Here is a 21199-nt window from a genome sequence, read left to right on the forward strand (position 1 = left end):
AATAACATTAAGCCCACACAAGCACACTGTATCTGCATGGAGTTTAGCACGTTGCTGATTTTCAAATCCACCTCACACCTATTTTGTCACAGATTTACTACAGATTTCATTCTCTGTAGATCTACGGAGAAAAAAAAAATACCTTCTGGATCTAAGCTCACCCTATGGCGATCATATTCAGTCCATGAAATATACTGTGTGTGACATGTTTCCTGTACTGAACATTGTTCCTTTGATACCAACTCGCGACATAATGATTTAGGCCGTGTTCACATGCGACTGAATAGCTGCAGCCTTTCTGCTTCTAATCTGCAGCAGATTTAAAATCCGCAATACCGCCGAATTTTGATGAATTTCTTGTCCACTTTGCTGGCACTGTCCAACGCTTCAAATTTGCCACACGAAAATATGCAAAGGCAAATCTGCAGTTAATGAGTCATGTGTGAACTCAGCTTTATAATCTTGTCTGTACTGAATTCTACTCACATAATACTATAAGTACAGTTCAGTACAGCAGAGGTCGGGAAGGAACGGAAGTCATTATGCCGCGGGTTTGTGTCACAGGAGCAGCGTTCAGTACAGGAAATACTATCACACATAACATATCTCACAGACTGAGAACTTGGCATAAGGACGCTTCCACACAGTCGGTGGGGAAGCCTTAAAACTGGCTTAATGGCCCATAGCAACCAATCAGATTCCACCTTTCATTTTTCAGAGCTCCATCTGAACATGAAAAGTGGAATCTGATTGGTTTCTATTGCCAGCTAAGTCAGTTCTACTTTACACCAATTTTGATAGATCTCCCCCAGTGTTTAGGGCTCTTTCACACTTGCGTTATTGTCTTCCGGCATAGAGTTCCGTCGTCGGGACTCTATGCCGGAAGAATACTGATCAGGATTATCCTAATGCATTCTGAATGGAGAGTAATCCGTTCAGGATGCATCAGGATGTCTTCAGTTCCGGTACGGAACGTTTTTTGGCCGGAGAAAATACCGCAGCATGCTGCGCTTTTTGCTCCGGCCAAAAATCCTGAAGACTTGCCGCAAGGCCGGATCCGGGATCAATGCCCATTGAAAGGCATTGATCCGGATCCGGCCTTAAGCTAAACGTCGTTTCGGCGCATTGCCGGACCCGACGTTTAGCTTTTTCTGAATAGTTACCATGGCTACCGGGACGCTAAAGTCCTGACAGCCATGGTAAGTGTAGCGGGGAGCAGGGGAGCAGTGTACTTACCGTCCGTGCGGCTCCCCGGGCGCTCCAGAGTGACGTCAGGGCGCCCCAAGCGCATGGATCACGTGATCACATGGATCACGTCATCCATGCGCATGGGGCGCTCTGACGTCATTCTGGAGCGCCCGGGGAGCCGCACGGACTGTAAGTATACCGCTCCCCCGCTCCCCGCTCCTACTATGGCAACCAGGACTTTAATAGCGTCCTGGGTGCCATAGTAACACTGAAAGCATTTGGAAGACGGTTCCGTCTTCAAATGCTTTCAGTACACTTGCGTTGTTACGGATCCGGCAGGCACCTCCGGCAACGGAAGTGCATGCCGGATCCCAACAACGCAAGTGTGAAAGAGGCCTTAGTCAGTGATTATCAGACATCCCAACCTGCAAAAACTCATTTCAGGGAGGTTTTCTTTTTTTTTTTCTTTCACAAACTTTTTATTACATTTTCCAAACATAATCAGTATCTGCACACTTTGCTCTATGGTGTGGAGGACGGGGCTCATTACCCTGTATATGATTAAAGGGATTCTGTCACCACCTATAAGCCCTGTGAGCAAAACATCTGCTCATGTCCAGGGCAGCATTCTGATTTCTATGGTGGCCTTATAGAAGCTATTTGTGTCTTTATTCTGCGGAAAAACAGGTTTTACTAACCTGTCAATCATTGAATTAAGGTGCCCAAGCAGGGGAGGTCTGTGGATGCATGGTGCCCGGCCGCACGCATCGCAGGGAGAGGCGGCGCTGGGCACGAACGGCGATGCGTGCGGCCGGGCACCATGCATCCACAGACCTCCCCTGCTTGGGCACCTTAATTCAATGATTGACAGGTTAGTAAAACCTGTTTTTCCGCAGAATAAAGACACAAATAGCTTCTATAAGGCCACCATAGAAATCAGAATGCTGCCCTGGACATGAGCAGATGTTTTGCTCACAGGGCTTATAGGTGGTGACAGAATCCCTTTAATCATATACAGGGTAATGAGCCCCGTCCTCCACACCATAGAGCAAAGTGTGCAGATACTGATTATGCTTGGAAAATGTAATAAAAAGTTTGGGGGCTGAGGTGGCTAAACTGACTATACAGAAGTGTAGAGCGGCGCCCAGGGATCCCGCTGCATTTACTGTTATCCCCGGGCGCCGCTCCGTTCTCCGGTTATAGCCTCCGGTATGTAAGTAGTTAGGCTCCACCCACTTGATCCTGCCGGCGTCTTCTTCTCCTATGCTGTAGCGCTGGCCAATCACAGCGCTCAGCTCATAGCCTGGCTATGAGCTGAGCGCTGCGATTGGCCAGCGCTACAGCATAGGAGAAGACGACCGTGGCAGGATCAAGTGGGTGGAGCCTAACTACTTACATACCGGAGGCTATAACCGGAGAACGGAGCGGCGCCCGGGGATAACAGTAAGTGCAGCGGGATCCCTGGGCGCCGCTCTACACTTCTGTATAGTCAGTTTAGCCACCTCAGCCCCCATGGCTTAAACACCCTGAAAGACCAGGCCACTTTTTACACTTCTGACCTACACTACTTTCACCGTTTATTGCTCGTTCATGCAACTTACCACCCAAATGAATTTTACCTCCTTTTCTTCTCACTAATAGAGCTTTCATTTGGTGGTATTTCATTGCTGTTGACATTTTAACTTTTTTTGTTATTAATCGAAATTTAACGATTTTTTTGCAAAAAAATGACATTTTTCACTTTCAGTTGTAAAATTTTGCAAAAAAAAACGAGATCCATATATAAATTTTGCTCTAAATTTATTGTTCTACATGTCTTTGATAAAAAAAAAAAATGTTTGGGTAAAAAAAAAAAATGGTTATGGGTAAAAGTTATGGCGTTTACAAACTATGGTACAAAAATGTGAATTTCCGCTTTTTGAAGCAGCTCTGACTTTCTGAGCACCTGTCATGTTTCCTGAGGTTTTACAATGCCCAGACAGTACAAACACCCCATTTCGGAAAGTAGACACCCTAAGGTATTCGCTGATGGGCATAGTGAGTTCATAGAACTTTTTATTTTTTGTCACAAGTTAGCGGAAAATGATGATTTTTTTTTTTTTTTTTTTTTTTTTCTTACAAAGTCTCATATTCCACTAACTTGTGACAAAAAATAAAAACTTCTATGAACTCACTATGCCCATCAGCAAATACCTTGGGGTCTCTTCTTTCCAAAATGGGGTCACTTGTGGGGTAGTTACACTGCCCTGGCATTCTAGGGGCCCAAATGTGTGGTAAGGAGTTTGAAATCAAATTCTGTAAAAAATGACCAGTGAAATCCGAAAGGTACTCTTTGGAATGTGGGCCCCTTTGCCCACCTAGGCTGCAAAAAAGTGCCAAACATGTGGTATCTCCGTATTCAGGAGAAGTTGGGGAATGTGTTTTGGGGTGTCTTTTTACATATACCCATGCTGGGTGAGATAAATATCTTGGTCAAATGCCAACTTTGTATAAAAAAAATGGGAAAAGTTGTCTTTTGCCAAGATATTTCTCTCACCCAGCATGGGTATATGTAAAATGACACCCCAAAACACATTGCCCAACTTCTCCTGAATACAGAGATACCAGATGTGTGACACTTTTTTGCAGCCTAGGTGGGCAAAGGGGCCCACATTTCAAAGAGCACCTTTCGGATTTCACTGGTCATTTTTTACAGAATTTGATTTCAAACTCCTTACCACACATTTGGGCCCCTAGAATGCCAGGGCAGTCTAACTACCCCACAAGTGACCCCATTTTGGAAAGAAGACACCCCAAGGTATTCGCTGATGGGCATAGTGAGTTCATGGAAGTTTTTATTTTTTGTCACAAGTTAGTGGAATATGAGACTTTGTATGAAAAAAAAAAAAAACATAATTTTCCACTAACTTGTGACAAAAAATAAAAAATTCTAGGAACTTGCCATGCCCCTCACGGAATACCTTGGGGTGTCTTCTTTCCAAAATGGGGTCACTTGTGGGGTAGTTATACTGCCCTGGCATTTTCCAGGGGCCCTAATGTGTGGTAAGTAGGTAAATGACCTGTGAAATCCGAAAGGTGCTCTTTGGAATGTGGGCCCCTTTGCCCACCTAGGCTGCAAAAAAGTGTCACACATGTGGTATCTCCGTATTCAGGAGAAGTTGGGGAATGTGTTTTGGGGTGTCATTTTACATATACCCATGCTGGGTGAGAGAAATATCTTGGCAAAAGACAACTTTTCCCATTTTTTTTATACAAAGTTGGCATTTGACCAAGATATTTCTCTCACCCAGCATGGGAATATGTAAAATGACACCCCAAAACACATTCCCCAACTTCTCCTGAATACGGAGATACCACATGTGTGACACTTTTTTGCAGCCTAGGTGGGCAAAGGTACCCAAATTCCTTTTAGGAGGGCATTTTTAGACATTTGGATACCAGACTTCTTCTCACGCTTTGGGGCCCCTAAAATGCCTGGGCAGTATAAATACCCCACATGTGACCCCATTTTGGAAAGAAGACACCCCAAGGTATTCAATGAGGGGCATGGCGAGTTCATGGAAAAAAAAAAATTTTGGCACAAGTTAGCGGAAATTGTTTTGATTTTTTTCTCACAAAAGTCTCCCTTTCCGCTAACTTAGGACAAAAATTTAAATCTTTCATGGACTCAATATGCCCCTCAGCAAATACCTTGGGGTGTCTTCTTTCCAAAATGGTGTTATTTGTGGGGCGTTTGTACTGCCCTGGCATTTGAGGGTCTCCGCAATCATTACATGTATGGCCAGCATTAGGAGTTTCTGCTATTCTCCTTATATTGAGCATACGGGTAATGAGATTTTTTTTTTCCGTTCAGCCTCTGGGCTGAAAGAAAAAAAATGAACGGCACAGATTTCTTCATTCGCATCAATCAATGTGGATGAAAAAAATCTCTGCCAAAAAAAGAAAAAGGAGGGGAAAGGCGTCTGCCAGGACATAGGAGCTCCGCCCAACATCCATACCCACTTAGCTCGTATGCCCTGGCAAACCAGATTTCTCCATTCACATCAATCGATGTGAATCGAGGGCCCTTTTACTCACAGCTGCTGCAAACCTCTCCTTTCACCTGGGATAAAGTGCATAACGTACTTCGCCACATCTTTGGGCGATTTGCGCTTTGCACATTGTCCCATGGGGAAGGAGAGGTTTGTTCTATAAAAGGTAAAAAAAACTAAACAAAAAAAAAAATACCGGTAAGTAAAAAAGTTAACGTTGAGTTAAAAAAGTTAAAAAAAGTTTATATGTTCTGTTCAAAAGTTAATAAATTTATTGCGTTGCGGCCTGGTTTTTTCTTTTTTGTTTTGTTTTTTTTACCTTCCAGGTGGACCACCGCCACCTCCTCAGCTCATATGCCTCGGCAAACGTATCTTTTACTGCAGAGGAGAAATCTCGTCTTGCAGCGCCGCATACACCGACTTGCGTGTAATCTGACAGCAGCGTAATGCTTCTGTCCGAATGCACATCAGTGCTGCAGCTAGTCGATCGGTTGGTCCACCAGGAAGGTAAAAAAAACAAAAACAAAAAAGAAAAAACCAGGCCGCAACGCAATAAATTTATTAACTTTTGAACAGAACATATAAACTTTTTTTTTACTTTTTTAACTGAACGTTAACTTTTTTACTTACCGTTTACTTACTTGTTTAGTTTTTTTTACCTTTATAGAACAAACCTCTCCTTCCCCATGGGACAATGTGCAAAGCGCAAATCGCCCAAAGATGTGGCGAAGTACGTTATGCACTTTATCCCAGGTGAAAGGAGAGGTTTGCAGCAGCTGTGAGTAAAAGGGCCCTAATAGCCCTGTGTGCCTGTCCTGTGAGATGCAATCCCTATGCTAAGTGTACCTGTGTGTGGTACTTCCGGAAACACTCACCAAAGCATAGGGCAGGGTGGTCAGGACAGTCAGGACAGAAATAGCGGGTGTCACGCCTTATTCCACTCCTGCTACAGACACGACATCTTTTTCGGGGTGACGGTTGGGTTGAGGTACCAGGAACGACACTGGGGAAATGTCGCTCGTGTAGACGGCTAACTACACTGGTGGATGGGGCCACGGAACCTCCTGGATACAGGAGGTTCTCAATGATCTCTTCCTGGAATTTGAGGAAGGATCCTGTTCTCCCAGCCTTACTGTAGAGAACAAAACTATTATACAGCGCCAATTGAATTAAATATACAGACACCTTCTTATACCAGCGTCTGGTTCTGCGGGAAACTAAATACGGAGACAACATCTGGTCATTGAAGTCCACCCCTCCCATGAGCGCATTATAGTCATGGACACAGAGGGGCTTTTCAATGACACGGGTTGCTCGCTCAATTTGTATTGTCGTGTCTGCGTGACTGGAGGAGAGCATGTAAACGTCACGCTTGTCTCTCCATTTCACCGCGAGCAGTTCTTCGTTACACAAGGCAGCCCTCTCCCCCCTTGCAAGACGGGTGGTAACGAGCCGTTGGGGGAAGCCCACGCGACTAGTTCGCGCGGTGCCACAGGCGCAAATCCGTTCTAGAAACAAATGCCTAAAGAGGGTCACACTTGTGTAAAAATTGTCCACATAAAGATGGTACCCCTTGCCGAATAAGGGTGACACCAAGTCCCATACTGTCTTCCCACTACTCCCCAGGTAGTCAGGGCAACCGACCGGCTCCAGGGTCTGATCTTTTCCCTCATAGATCTGAAATTTGTGGGTATAGCCTGTGGCCCTTTCACAGAGCTTATACAATTTGACCCCATACCGGGCACGCTTGCTTGGGATGTATTGTTTGAAGCCAAGGCGTCCGGTAAAATGTATTAGGGACTCGTCTACGCAGATGTTTTGCTCTGGGGTAAACAAATCTGCAAATTTCTGGTTGAAGTGGTCTATGAGGGGCCGAATTTTGTGGAGCCGGTCAAAAGCTGGGTGGCCTCTGGGACGGGAGGTGGTGTTGTCGCTAAAATGCAGGAAACGGAGGATGGCCTCAAATCGTGCCCTGGACATAGCAGCAGAGAACATGGGCATGTGATGAATCGGGTTCGTGGACCAATATGACCGCAATTCATGCTTTTTAGTTAGACCCATGTTGAGGAGAAGGCCCAAAAAATTTTAAGTTCGGAAACTTGGACTGGTTTCCACCGGAAAGGCTGGGCATAAAAGCTTCCCGGGTTGGCGGATATAAATTGTGTGGCATACCGGTTTGTCTCTGCCACGACTAAGTCCAAGAGCTCCGCAGTCAAGAACAGCTCAAAAAATCCCAGGGCCGAACCGATTTGAGCCGTCTCAACCCGAACTCCAGACTGGGCGGTGAAAGGGGGAACTAATGGTGCGGCTGAAGTTGGTGACTGCCAATCAGGGTTTGCCAGCACCTCAGGGATTCTAGGGGCTCTACGGGCCTGTCTGTGCAGTGGCTGCGACGGGGTAACTACTGCACGTGCCACCGTACCAGCTTCAACTGCCCTTCTGGTGCTCGCCACGTCACCATGTTGTACGGCAGTGCTGGTACTAGGTCCAAGGAGGGCTGCGCTGCTGGTGTATGCCTCACCACGTGATCCCGCAGCGACAGCCCCACTCTGCTGCTCTTGAAGCGAATCCTGCACAACCTGTGGTCTAGCGACACGGGGCCGGGTACGCCTGGTTCTATCAGGGACCTCCACCTCCTCGTCCGAACTTTGGGTCAGAAAGCCACTGCTTTCCATTGGTTCATATTCTGACCCGCTAGATTCGTCAGATGAGGGTTCCCACTCCTCATCCGACTGGGTCAGAATCCTGTAGGCCTCTTCAGAAGAATACCCCCTGTTTGACATTTTGGACTACTAAATTTAGGGGTATTCCCTGAGACTACCCAAGAAAAAAAGCAAACCCGTCTTACAAAGGGGAGGCTAGCGAAGTACCGGAGGCCGCTGCGGTTGATAAAAAATATCAAAACTGATTTTTTTATCGCCGCAGTGCGTGTAAAATGAATGTGCAGTGATCAAAAAAATATATATTTTTTGTCACTGCGGTGGGGCGGGCGTGGGTGAACGCACGTGTGGGCGACCGATCAGGCCTGATCGGGCAAACACTGCGTTTTGGGTGGAGGGCGAGCTAAGGTGACACTAATACAATTATAGATCTGACCGTGATCAGTTTTGATCACTTACAGATACCATAAAAGTACAAATGCTGATTAGCGATACGCTAAACAGCGAATAAGTGACTGCGGTGCGGTGGGCCCCTGGAAAATGCCAGGGCAGTATAACTACCCCACAAGTGACCCCATTTTGGAAAGAAGACACCCCAAGGTATTCCGTGAGGGGCATGGCGAGTTCCTAGAATTTTTAATTTTTTGTCACAAGTTAGTGGAAAATGCTGATTGTATGAAAAAAAAAAAAAAAAAAAAAATCTGCATTTTCCACTAACTTGTGACAAAAAATAAAAAATTCTAGCATCTCGCCATGCCCCTCACGGAATACCTTGGGGTGTCTTCTTTCCAAAATGGGGTCACTTGTGGGGTAGTTATACTGCCCTGGCATTTTCCAGGGGCCCTAATGTGTGGTAAGTAGGTAAATGACCTGTGAAATCCGAAAGGTGCTCTTTGGAATATGGGCCCCTTTGCCCACCTAGGCTGCAAAAAAGTGTCACACATGTGGTATCGCCGTATTCAGGAGAAGTTGGGGAATGTGTTTTGGGGTGTCATTTTACATATACCCTTGCTGGGTGAGAGAAATATCTTGACAAAAGACAACTTTTCCCATTTTTTTTTTACAAAGTTGGCATTTGACCAAGATATTTCTCTCACCCAGCATGGGTATATGTAAAATGACACCCCAAAACACATTCCTCAACTTCTCCTGAGTACGGAGATACCAGATGTGTGACACTTTTTTGCAGCCTAGATGTGCAAAGGTGCCCAAATTCCTTTTAGGAGGGCATTTTTAGACATTTGGATACCAGACTTCTTCTCACGCTTTGGGGCCCCTAGAATGCCAGGGCAGTATAAATACCCCACATGTGACCCCATTTTGGAAAGAAGACACCCCAAGGTATTCAATGAGGGGCATGGCGAGTTCATAGAATTTTTTTTTTTTTTGGCACAAGTTAGCGGAAATTGATATTTTTAATTTTTTTCTCACAAAGTCTCCCGTTCCGCTAACTTGGGACAAAAATTTCAATCTTTCATGGACTCAATATGCCCCTCACGGAATACCTGGGGGTGTCTTCTTTCCGAAATGGGGTCACATGTGGGGTATTTATACTGCCCTGGCATTCTAGGGGCCCTAAAGCGTGAGAAGAAGTCTGGAATATAAATGTCTAAAAAATTTTACGCATTTGGATTCCGTGAGGGGTATGGTGAGTTCATGTGAGATTTTATTTTTTGACACAAGTTAGTGGAATATGAGACTTTGTAAGAAAAAAAATATATAAATTCCGCTAACTTGGGCCAAATAAATGTCTGGAGCCTTACAGAGGGGTGATCAATGACAGGGGGGGTGATCAATGACAGGGGGGGTGATCAATGACAGGGGGGGTGATCAGAGAGTCTATATGGGGTGATCACCACAGTCATTGATCACGCCCCTGTAAGGCTTCATTCAGACGTCCGGATGCGTTTTGCGGATCCGATCCATCTATCAGTGCATCCGTAAAAATCATGCGGACGTCTGAATGGAGCTTTACAGGGGGGTAATCAATGACAGGTGGGTGATCAGGGAGTCTATATGGGGTGATCACCACAGTCATTGATCATGCCCCTGTAAGGCTTCATTCAGACGTCCGTATGCGTTTTGCGGATCCGATCCATCTATCAGTGGATCCGTAAAAATCATGCGGACGTCTGAATGGAGCTTTACAGGGGGGTAATCAATGACAGGGGGGGTAATCAATGACAGGGGGGTGATCAGGGAGTCTATATGGGGTGATCACCACAGTCATTGATCACGCCCCTGTAAGGCTTCATTCAGACATCCGGATGCGTTTTGCGGATCCGATCCATCTATCAGTGCATCCGTAAAAATCATGCAGACATCTGAATGGAGCTTTACAGGGGGTTGATCAATGACAGGGGTGTAATCAATGACAGGGGGGTGATCAGGGAGTCTATATGGGGTGATCCCCACAGTCATTGATCATGCCCCTGTAAGGCTTCATTCAGACGTCCGGATGCGTTTTGCGGATCCGATCCATCTATCAGTGCATCCGTAAAAATCATGCAGACATCTGAATGGAGCTTTACAGGGGGGTGATCAATGACAGGGGTGTAATCAATGACAGGGGGGTGATCAGGGAGTCTATATGGGGTGATCACCACAGTCATTGATCATGCCCCTGTAAGGCTTCATTCAGACGTCCGTATGCGTTTTGCGGATCCGATCCATCTATCAGTGGATCCGTAAAAATCATGCGGACCTCTGAATGGAGCTTTACAGGGGGGTAATCAATGACAGGGGGGGTAATCAATGACAGGGGGGTGATCAGGGAGTCTATATGGGGTGATCCCCACAGTCATTGATCATGCCCCTGTAAGGCTTCATTCAGACGTCCGGATGCGTTTTGCGGATCCGATCCATCTATCAGTGCATCCGTAAAAATCATGCAGACATCTGAATGGAGCTTTACAGGGGGGTGATCAATGACAGGGGTGTAATCAATGACAGGGGGGTGATCAGGGAGTCTATATGGGGTGATCACCACAGTCATTGATCATGCCCCTGTAAGGCTTCATTCAGACATCCGGATGCGTTTTGCGGATCCGATCCATCTATCAGTGCATCCGTAAAAATCATGCAGACATCTGAATGGAGCTTTACAGGGGGTTGATCAATGACAGGGGTGTAATCAATGACAGGGGGGTGATCAGGGAGTCTATATGGGGTGATCCCCACAGTCATTGATCATGCCCCTGTAAGGCTTCATTCAGACGTCCGGATGCGTTTTGCGGATCCGATCCATCTATCAGTGCATCCGTAAAAATCATGCAGACATCTGAATGGAGCTTTACAGGGGGGTGATCAATGACAGGGGTGTAATCAATGACAGGGGGGTGATCAGGGAGTCTATATGGGGTGATCACCACAGTCATTGATCATGCCCCTGTAAGGCTTCATTCAGACGTCCGTATGCGTTTTGCGGATCCGATCCATCTATCAGTGGATCCGTAAAAATCATGCGGACCTCTGAATGGAGCTTTACAGGGGGGTAATCAATGACAGGGGGGGTAATCAATGACAGGGGGGTGATCAGGGAGTCTATATGGGGTGATCCCCACAGTCATTGATCATGCCCCTGTAAGGCTTCATTCAGACGTCCGGATGCGTTTTGCGGATCCGATCCATCTATCAGTGCATCCGTAAAAATCATGCAGACATCTGAATGGAGCTTTACAGGGGGGTGATCAATGACAGGGGTGTAATCAATGACAGGGGGGTGATCAGGGAGTCTATATGGGGTGATCACCACAGTCATTGATCATGCCCCTGTAAGGCTTCATTCAGACGTCCGTATGCGTTTTGCGGATCCGATCCATCTATCAGTGGATCCGTAAAAATCATGCGGACGTCTGAATGGAGCTTTACAGGGGGGTAATCAATGACAGGGGGGGTAATCAATGACAGGGGGGTGATCAGGGAGTCTATATGGGGTGATCACCACAGTCATTGATCACGCCCCTGTAAGGCTTCATTCAGACGTCCGGATGCGTTTTGCGGATCCGATCCATCTATCAGTGCATCCGTAAAAATCATGCAGACATCTGAATGGAGCTTTACAGGGGGGTGATCAATGACAGGGGGGTGATCAATGACAGGGGGGTGATCAATGACAGGGGGGTGATCAGGGAGTCTATATGGGGTGATCAGGGGTGATCAGGGGCTAATAAGGGGTTAATAAGTGATGGGGGGGGTGTAGTGTAGTGTAGTGGTGCTTGGTGCTACTTTACTGAGCTACCTGTGTCCTCTGGTGGTCGATCCAAACAAAGGGGACCACCAGAGGACCAGGTAGCAGGTATATTAGACGCTGTTATCAAAACAGCGTCTAATATACCTGTTAGGGGTTAACGATCGCCGCTGGCAGGCTGGAGATCAACTCTCTTACCTTCCGTTCCTGTGAGCGCGCGCGTTCACAGGAAATCTCGCGTCTCGCGAGATGACGCGTATATGCGTCCAGGCGGAATGAATCAACCACCTCCAGGACGCGTCTGTGCGTACAGCGGTCCGGAGGTGGTTAAATAAAAAGTAAAAAAAAAAAAAAAAGAAAAAAAAACACCAAAATACTAAAATTTTAAATGGCCCCCTTCCCAGTTTTACATATAAAATTTACAAACAATAAAGAATAAACATATTACATATCGCCACGTCCCAAAAAGTGTGAGCTATTAAAATATTTAAAAATATTTCCGCTCGGTGAAGGCAGTAATAAAAAAAAAACTCTAAACAATTCGCCATTATTAGTCACCTTGTCCCCTAGAAGATGTCCCTGGATGTGAGAGGTATGTGGTGCTGTTTTCTCCTATATGTAGTGCTGGCTCACTACTGTGAGCTGCGTCTCATCTTCTCAAAGTCCTTTTTTTTTTAAATTAATGCATTTAAAATTTGGTGACTAAAAAATGTAATTTGGCTCCTAAATTTTTTCGTTTAGGACCCAATGGCTCCTGGTCATTTTTTTTTGTCTGGAGCACTGCTATCACATAAAATGCAATAATGTATCATGCAATGTCATCCAGTTAAAAAAAAAATACACACACCCCTTAGGAATAAACAAAAAAACACACCAGATGGTAAAGAGTATCTGTCATCAGACAGGTTCTCCATGTACGACTACCATCATTTGCATGCCCTTAAAATCTCAATAATAGGTTTGCTTCCTTCACTGAGCGCAGCGATTTCCTGAACTCTGCCACAGAACCTCCTCCCGATCTGTAAGGGGTTCCAGGCGAAGCCGCCATCGCAGAGCCAAAAATGCATTTTCCCGATTGAATGCACTTATGCGAACCTGGCCTAAAAAGCTGTAGAGACTCCATTTCCATAAAATTTAGCATGGCATGCAGGGCTTGGAAGAATATTCCATTATCTATGCTCTGGCGGACCCCATATCGTTTAATAGGTGCCCTACAACGTTTAGTTTCTGCACCAGGCAATGTAATAGCCATAATATATGTATACACTTATGTTAACAAGCACAGGTTATAACATAGCATAGGTTATAACATAGCATAGGTTATAACATAGCATGGGTCTGTAGGGTCTAACTGTGAGGACTTTGCACAATAAATGGGATCAATTTAGTGACTGAAATCTCTGCTCCCTGTGGAGCCTTATGGGTGGCGAGATCAATCACAGGGACTGGACTCGTTTGCAGATCAATGTGACAGCGTCCCTTTACGTAAACTTTGGAAGGTGCTCTAAATAATAGAGCACTCACGTGTCATATACTAACGCATCCCTGCCGGGCATCATAGAGGTAGCCCTCATGTGTAGGGACGAGCGAACATCTGTTTTCAAGCTCAGAGTACAAGGTTCAAGTTATCTAAGAACTCCGTTATGGATTCCGCTACCACGGACCATAAGTTATTGTCCGTGGTAGCGGAATCCATAACGGAATTCTTAGATAACCCGAACCTGGTACGCGGAACTTGAAAACAGAAGTTCGCTCATCCCTACTGATGTGCCCACCACATCCATAGCTGAAACATACAGATAGGAGCCATTTCATAGCTCTGTTTACATTAGGGCTTCCAAGTACACGTGCAGGAAACGCAGCACACACCTCGGTCACATGAATGAACCATGTCCCCCAGATACCACTGCATGTGAGGAAACATAGGGAAAATTAGAGGGTTCCCCATCACCTATCCACCCCCACCGATCACGAGAACAGGGTCCCCGAATACCCCAAGTGAATAGAGGTCACATCACTGCTCTATCCAAATCAATGAGGCTGCTGAAGAGTCGCAGAGCACAGCGCTCACCTATCTCCATCAGTCCCATAGAGATGAATGGAGCAGCAGTACACTGATCTGTGGGGGTCCCAGCAGTAACATACTTATCACCTATCCTGTGGACAACCCCTTTAAAGCAGAGAGGTCTTAATATGTAAAGGGAACCTGACATATTGAACATGTAAGCAGATTTACAGGAGCAGAGCAGATAGATGGCATGTGGGCATCAATACCCAACCTGCGTACCCTATGCTCAGACAGACCTCTGTCACCCTCAGTCCTTACTCCAGGTAGAGGACAAGCGCACTCCAGTGTGGATCACTCCCATCTTTTTCAATAGCCGATGCAAACAAGGGGGTCCTCTATGGGGAATCCCTCTCTATTACTCAGGAGGAGCCCTCGTGCCCATACATCACATGAACAGCCACTGGCTTCAGTGGGTGCTGGGTAATGCTTCACTAAGGGGAATGGCCGTACACAGGCCGGTAAGGGTTAAACAGGAGGATGACTTAGTCTGTGTATTCTACTGGCCAATATCATAGAGATGACCTGGACTATGTAGAGTGTAACCGGTACGTCTGGACTGCAACTCTATGGCTGGTCCTCAGGTCCTAATATTCTGACACCTGACAACTGTACATAGCACAGGACAGGATGCCGCTGCTCACAGGTGTGGACGAATCCCACCATTCCAGCTGAGCAGTGACCTCTCTGCCCCCACCTTCATCCATGCCCCTCCGCAACCTGTACAGCATCAGCCACCTACCGCGTCTGAACCGGTCACCCGCCCCTCATCTCCGGTTTCAGCAGAACCGCTCCGTCTCCGGGTTTTCTGCCCGTCCTGTGTCAACTAGCAACCGAGATAACAGACCAGAACGCCACCGAAGCATCACGTGACACACCCGGGCCCACGTCACCCATAGGGAGGGGGAGGAGAACTGAGCTATTAGCCCCCGCACTGCATGCCGGGTAGTGGCAGATGGAACGCACACGTACAGGGACTGGAGTACGTGATAAACATGTGTGACACGTGACCTAAGCGTCTAAATACGGTTGTGTCTAATGCACGATACGATCCTGGTCCTTAGGGCTCTTTCACACTTGCGTTCTTGTCTTCCGGCATAGAGTTCCGTCGTCGGGGCTCTATGCTGGAAGAATCCTGATCAGGATTATCCTAATGCATTCTGAATGGAGTGAAATCCGTTCAGGATGCATCAGGATGTCTTCAGTTCCGGAACGGAACGTTTTTTGGCCGGAGAAAATACCGCAGCATGCTGCGCTTTTTGCTCCGGCCAAAAATCCGGAACACTTGCCGCAAGGCCGGATCCGGAATTAATGCCCATTGAAAGGCATTGATCCGGATCCGGCCTTAAGCTAAACGTCGTTTCGGCGCATTGCCGGAGCCGACATTTAGCTTTTTCAGAGTGGTTACCATGGCTGCCAAGACGCTAAAGTCCTGGCAGCCATGGTAAAGTGTAGCGGGGAGCGGGGGAGCAGCATACTTACCATCCGTGCGGCTCCCCGGGCGCTCCAGAGTGACGTCAGGGCGCCCCAAGCGCATGGATCATGTGATCACATGGATCACGTCATCCATGCGCATGGGGCGCTCTGACGTCACTCTGGAGCGCCCCGGGAGCCGCACGGACGGTAAGTATACCGCTCCCCCGCTCCCCACTACTAGCGTCCTGGGTGCCATAGTAACACTGAACGCATTTGGAAGACGGTTCCGTCTTCAAATGCTTTCAGTACACTTGCGTTTTTCCGGATCCGGCGTGTAATTCCGGCAAGTGGAGTACACGCCGGATCCGGACAACGCAAGTGTGAAAGAGGCCTTACCAGGCATAGGAAATAGCAGCGGTCTATTTCCCATGCCTGGTACGGCCCCCTGGTGGTCAGGTCCGGAACTATGATGGGATTTAGCTGATTTACATTGATTTGGCTAAACTTCATGCACCACACTGACCTGGTCCTTACCAGGCACGGGAAATAGCCGACTGTACAGCAGCTGTCTAAACTCCATGCATGCTATGGACCTTGTAGCCCCCTAGTGGACAGGTCCGGAACAGAGGTAGTGTTTAGCCGCTCACATTGATTTGGCTAAACTCCAGGCCAGTGGCGTAGGGATCGCCATAGCAACCATAGCAGTGGCTATGGGGCCCTACGCCACTGGGGGCCCGTCCGACCGCATTCAGTATTTTTTTTTTTTACACAGACACTACAGTCGTGGCCAAAAGTTTTGAGAATTACATAAATATTGGAAATTGGAAAAGTTGCTGCTTAAGTTTTTATAATAGCAATTTGCATATACTCCAGAATGTTATGAAGAGTGATCAGATGAATTGCATAGTCCTTCTTTGCCATGAAAATTTACTTAATCCCAAAAAAACCTTTCCACTGCATTTCATTGCTGTCATTAAAGGACCTGCTGAGATCATTTCAGTAATCGTCTTGTTAACTCAGGTGAGAATGTTGACGAGCACAAGGCTGGAGATCATTATGTCAGGCTGATTGGGTTAAAATGGCAGACTTGACATGTTAAAAGGAGGGTGATGCTTGAAATCATTGTTCTTCCATTGTTAACCATGGTGACCTGCAAAGAAACGCGTGCAACCATCATTGCATTGCATAAAAAGGGCTTCACAGGCAGGGATATTGTGGCTACTAAGATTGCACCTCAATCAACAATTTATAGGATCATCAAGAACTTCAAGGAAAGAGGTTCAATTCTTGTTAAGAAGGCTTCAGGGCGTCAAAGAAAGTCCAGCAAGCGCCAGGATCGTCTCCTAAAGAGGATTCAGCTGCGGGATCGGAGTGCCACCAGTGCAGAGCTTGCTCAGGAATGGCAGCAGGCAGGTGTGAGCGCATCTGCACGCACAGTGAGGCGAAGACTTTTGGAAGATGGCCTGGTGTCAAGAAGGGCAGCAAAGAAGCCACTTCTCTCCAAAAAAAAATCAGGGACAGATTGATCTTCTGCAGAAAGTATGGTGAATGGACTGCTGAGGACTGGGGCAAAGTCATATTCTCAGATGAAGCCTCTTTCCGATTGTTTGGGGCATCTGGATAAAGGCTTGTCCGGAGAAGAAAAGGTGAGCGCTACCATCAGTCCTGTGTCATGCCAACAGTAAAGAATCCTGAGACCATTCATGTGTGGGGTTGCTTCTCATCCAAGGGAGTGGGTTCACTCACAATTTTGCCCAAAAACACAGCCATGAATAAAGAATGGTACCAAAACACCCTCCAACAGCAACTTCCTCCAACAATCCAACAACAGTTTGGTGAAGAACAATGCATTTTCCAGGACGATGGAGCACCGTGCCATGAGGCAAAAGTGATAACTAAGTGGCGCGGGTGGACAAACAAAAACCCACTAATTTTGACAAACTCCAAGAAGTGATTATGAAAGAATGGGTTGCTATCCGTCAGGAATTGGCCCAGAAGTTGATTAAGAGCATGCCCAGTCGAATTGCAGAGGTCCTGAAAAAGAAGGGCCAACACTGCAAATACTGACTCTTTGCATAAATGTCATGTAATTGTCGATAAAAGCCTTTGAAACGTATGAAGTGCGTGTAATTATATTTCACTACATCACAGAAACAACTGAAACAAAGATCTAAAAGCAGTTTAGCAGCAAACTTTGTGAAAACTAATATTTGTGTCATTCTCAAAACTTTTGGCCACGACTGTACACACAGGCAGCCAGGAGGTGGCGTAACTACCGGCCCGACAGTTTATTTTCAAGTTAGTTAAATATCGATGTCTTAATGTTCAGGGCCCCTTCACAGCAGCGGTCTTAATGTTCAAGTCTCCTGATGTGTCTGGGATTCGAACCCACAACCTCCAAATGTATCAATGGCACCCTCACAACCATAAAGGCTGCAATACAATTGATTGAAAAAATTTGACACTTCTACTGTTATAGCTGGCTAAGTGTACATCTATACATATGACAGCTGCCCCAACACACCCAGCACTGCTATATCTCTATATGACAGCTATCCCAGCACACTCAGTTCTGCTATATCTCTATATATGAGCAGCTGTCATGTGTATAGATGTACACTTAGCCAGCTATAACAGTAGAAGTCTCATAATTTTTCAGTCAGCAGCAAGGCAGCTCTTATGATCTTGTGGTTAGATGCTTTGCCTCTGATACAGAAGGTTGTGGGTTCGAATCCCAGCAGAAACCTTTTCTGAAATACAAGCACTGACTCCATATATGGACATACAGGGCGGGACACAATACAGGAAGAGGCTGCATCGCATCGATGACATGGAGGTAAGTAGAAGTGTTTATTTTTATTTATTTTTTTAATACCCGACTGTTACTGCCATGGGGGGAGCGGGGGGCACTTGATACTGGGGGAGGGGGGTTGGTACCTGACCTGATACTGGCACCTGGGGGGGGGGGGGGGTTTGGCACCTGATACATGGGGTGGGGGAGGCACCTGATACTGTGGATGGCACTGTTTAGGGGAGGGGGATCTGTGGATGGCACTATTTAGGGGAGGGGGATCTGTGGATGGCACTATTTAGGGGAGGGGGATCTGTTGATGGCACTATTTAGGGGAGGGGGATCTGTGGATGGCACTATTTAGGGGAGGGGAATCTGTGGACGGCACTGTTTAGGGGAGGGGGATCTGTGGACGGTACTGTTTAGGGGAGAGGGATCTGTGGATGGCACTGTTTAGAGGAGGGGGATCTGTGGATGGCACTATTTAGGGGAGGGGGATCTGTGGATGGCACTATTTAGGGGAGGGGGATCTGTGGATGGCACTATTTAGGGGAGGGGGATCTGTGGATGGCACTATTTAGGGGAGGGGGATCTGTGGACGGCACTATTTAGGGGAGGGGGATCTGTATATGGCACTAATTAGGGGAGGGGGATCTGTGGATGGCACTATTTAGGGGAGGGGGATCTGTGGACGGCACTGTTTAGGGGAGGGGGATCTGTGGATGGCACTATTTAGGGGAGGGGGATCTGTGGATGGCACTATTTAGGGGAGGGGGATCTGTGGATGGCACTATTTAGGGGAGAGGGATCTGTGGATGGCACTATTTAGGGAAGGGGGATCTGTGGATGGCACTATTTAGGGGAGGGGGATCTGTGGATGGCACTATTTAGGGGAGGGGGATCTGTGGATGGCACTATTTAGGGGAGGGGGATCTGTTGATGGCACTATTTAGGGGAGGGGGATCTGTTGATGGCACTATTTAGGGGAGGGGGATCTGTGGATGGCACTATTTAGGGGAGGGGGATCTGTGGATGGCACGGGGGGGGGCCCATAATTTTTTTTTGCTATGGGGCCCATGCATTTCTAGCTACGCCCCTGCTCCAGGCACAGTAAAGACCTGGTCCTAGGACTGTGGAGTCGGAGTCGGTGTCCATTTTGGTGGAGTTGGAGTCCTTATAAAAATATATAATAAATTGGTACAGTTAGTTCAATGCAGTATGTGCTGAATATATTTTCATAAGAATTTGGGAAAATTATGAAATGTCCTATAAATATATGGGAAAGAATGGCTGCACTCATCTCAGATCTGCTAGAGAAAACAGGATTAAGGCTACTTTCACACTTGCGTTCAGAGCGGGTCCGTCTGATGTCTGCACAGACGGATCCGCTACTATATTGCAGACGTTTGGATCCGTTCAGAACGGATCCGTCTGCATTATAGTTTAAAAAAAATTCTAAGTGTGAAAGTAGTTCAGACGGATCCATCCAGACTTTACATTGAAAGTCAAGGGGGGACAGATCCGTTTGAAAATTGAGCCATACTGTGTCAACTTCAAACGGATCCGTCCCCATTGACTTACATTGTAAGTCTGGACGGATCCGTTTGCCTCTGCACGGCCAGGCGGACACCCGAACGCTGGTATTGTCGCATCGATAACAACCTGCTCTATAAAAATACCGCATGTTCTAACCTGTCAGATGAACATTGTAAAAAACAAAAACTAAAAACGGTGACAAAACAGATATTTTTTGTTACCTTGGATCACAAAAAGTGTAATATAGAGCAACCAAAAATCATATCTACCCTAAAATAGTACCAACAAAACTGCCACCTTATCCCGTAGTTTCCAAAATTGGGTAATTTTTTTGGAGTTTCTACTCTAGGGGTGCATCAGGGGGTCTTCAAATGTGACATGGCAATTTAAAATTATCCCAGTGAAATCTGCCCTCCAAAAACCATATGTCGTCCCTTTCCTTCTGCGCCCTGCTGTGTGCCCATACAGCAGTTTACAATCACAAATAGGGTGTTTCTGTAAACTACAGAATCAGGGCAATAAATATTATGTTTTTTTTGGCTGTTAACCCTTGCTTTATATGGGAGAAAATGGATTAAAATGGAAAATCTGCCAAAAAAGTGAAATTCTGAAATTTCATCTACATTTTCTTAAATTCTTGTGGAACACCTAAAGGGTTACTAAAGTTTGTAAAATCAGTTCTGAATACCTTGAGGGGTGTATTTTCTAAAATGGGGTCACTTTTTTGAAGTTTCTACTCTAGAGGTGCTTCAGGGGGTCTTCAAATGTGACATGGCAACTTAAAATTATCTCAGCGAAATCTGCCCTCCAAAAACCATATGGCGTTCCTTTCAGTGGCGGATCCAGAGCCTGGTCTCAGGAGGGGCACTTCCAGATTATTTTCTGTCCGCCGCCACAAAACAATGGTGCTTACAGAACAGACTACACAGTGTAGAGGTATACTGTATATTGTGTGGCACAGTGTATGCTATATGTGTATAACCCCTTGGGGATCTCGGACACCACTTCAACACTTTGGCTGGGGGGCTCGGTGGAGCTGATGTTTTATCCTAATGAGAAAGATTTCATAATAAGGATTTGGAGAAGGGGCAGTGGGATAGCAGAGCAGGGAGAGGCTGGTGCTGCTACTAGGGGGCACATACCATGAGGGAGTAATAAAGTCCACCATAAAGTAGTAATAATTCTCCTTATAATAGACCGTGCAAAAAATACCCCCTTGTAATGCCCCCAGTTAAGCTAATGTCCCCATAGTGCCCCCATAATGTGCCAGTATAAAATACCCCTATATAGTGCCCCCAGTAAATGCCCCCATAGTGCTCCTCT

At 46.5% G+C, this 21199-nt stretch overlaps 1 protein-coding gene across 1 annotated transcript in view; it reads right to left on the reverse strand.

The window, feature by feature from the left end:
* CNST (consortin, connexin sorting protein) overlaps window positions 1-15048 on the reverse strand; it is a 176478-nt gene extending 161430 nt beyond the window's left edge. Inside the window, exon 1 of the mRNA XM_040429319.1 lies at window positions 14876-15048. The gene's annotated coding sequence lies outside the window, so the exon portion shown is untranslated. The remainder of the gene's footprint in view (window positions 1-14875) is intronic.
* Window positions 15049-21199: the final 6151 nt, after the last annotated feature.

Source organism: Bufo bufo, chromosome 4 (assembly GCF_905171765.1).
Source record: "Bufo bufo chromosome 4, aBufBuf1.1, whole genome shotgun sequence".
In the NCBI taxonomy this organism is placed as follows: domain Eukaryota; kingdom Metazoa; phylum Chordata; class Amphibia; order Anura; family Bufonidae; genus Bufo; species Bufo bufo.